Here is a 1,687-nt window from a genome sequence, read left to right on the forward strand (position 1 = left end):
TGTATTATTAGAGATTTAAAAAAAGCACATATATGTATATACGTCTGTGTGTGCGCATATGTGTATACACATATATATATATATATATACATACGTACATATATGACTAATTTTATTTAAAGAAAAATAATATTCTAATTTTACGAATATATTCAACCTAAAGATCGAAACTAATGATATTTTACTGAGAAAAATCGTTACTACAGCACAGAATGCTATTAAATATGTATAGTGTATGATAGATGAAACTGCTACATGTAAGACAAAAATAACAATTATGCATCAGAGCAATAATATGGTTCAACAATCTGGTTAAAATGCGTTTATTTATGAACAAGAGAAAAGTGAGCGAAAACATGGGCAAATTATTCCGTGGTTAGTAGTCGAATCATCGGTGGGGTCTAGGAATACCTTGAAGCTGCTTGACAATGGGCTATTGAGGGTTAGGTATTAATTCGGCGACGATGATCGAGGATGGGGTGTAGCCTCGAAGATACTAGATCCAAAGCAAGATGCGATAAAAATCGCAAAGTCGAACGATGCTACGTATTTGTTTACGATACTTTCTACCTTCTATAATAGATTATGCTATATTAGACATTTTGGTATCGACGGGGACAGAAAGACTGACGTTCGTCTGGAATCGTCTCAACTTCTCGTGTATATACGTCGCAATAGTATAAGTCTCGAAGAGATCCTACGGCGTGAGATAATCGAGCTCTCGTACTTACGGCTGCGAAAGAAATTCAGGAGCCAACCGTTAAATGTAAGATCTCATAAAGAATTTCGCGTAAAGCACCGCCACACTCTTCACCTCCTCAAACTACGACGACCGATCAGAAAACCTTGATCTGAACTCCAACGCGCAAGGAATCACGGGTCGCACTTGCGAAACGCTGATAGGTCCGTTTCCACAGTCATATTTATCAATTTTTCCAATTTCACTCAATTTAATCTTGCTTATCCAAAAGCTACCTTTAAATTCTTTCTACCGTACAATTTCTCACATTTCACGGAATATCTGACTTTCAACGAGGATAATATGTAGAAAATAGAAGGAACGTGATGAATAAAATTTGCAAAAGTTTTGCCATTGGCAGTTTCTAAGTGCGTTCCTGAAATACTCGTTTACCGCTTATCGCGTGTTTGATTGGTGGAAATACGATTCAGGCTTCGTCACCAGAAGGCCACATAAACGAGACGATGTGGATGCCTTTAGGAACGCGTAATTGCGAAACGACTGCGTAAAACAACTTAATGGCCGGAAGTCGTGTTTTTCTACGAATTTATTCAAAGTTCCTTGGCGCGAGTATATATCGAAACAAATACATTATTGCGATATTTAAATTGATAGTATATTACTCAATTTTGCAAATCTTTAACATAGCAGAAAACAAACACGTTGACACCAGAGAAGCAGGTATTTAAAAATTTTTAGAATCGCTTTTTTCACTAACGAGAAAATCAATTGAATCGAATGCAAGAATTTTAAATTAGCATCGTGTAAACATTGATAATTGTAACACCGTACATTGGTGTAACGTAATTTTATGCTAATAAGAGGTTGATCAAATTTCAATAAAATCAATCGTTCGAATAGAAGAAAAATTATAAACTATCAATTTCGAACTTTGAAATTTTCAGTACGGAGGTAAAGTTGACGAATGTTAGACATATTACACTAATC

At 35.4% G+C, this 1,687-nt stretch overlaps 1 protein-coding gene across 3 annotated transcripts in view; it reads right to left on the reverse strand.

The window, feature by feature from the left end:
• The window catches only part of LOC108577952 (importin subunit alpha-7-like), a 3,600-nt gene extending 2,519 nt beyond the window's left edge, over positions 1 to 1,081 (reverse strand). The window contains exons 1-2 of one of the 3 annotated variants that reach the window (XM_017941204.1): positions 815 to 1,081; positions 732 to 733 (exon numbers count right to left, since the gene is read on the reverse strand). The gene's annotated coding sequence lies outside the window, so the exon portion shown is untranslated. The other 2 variants (XM_017941188.1, XM_017941198.1) reach the window with 2 other exon arrangements.
• Between the last annotated feature and the right edge of the window lie 606 nt (positions 1,082 to 1,687).

The sequence above is a fragment of the Habropoda laboriosa genome, unplaced genomic scaffold (genome assembly GCF_001263275.1).
Source record: "Habropoda laboriosa isolate 0110345459 unplaced genomic scaffold, ASM126327v1 scaffold5, whole genome shotgun sequence".
NCBI classification, from domain to species: Eukaryota; Metazoa; Arthropoda; class Insecta; order Hymenoptera; family Apidae; genus Habropoda; species Habropoda laboriosa.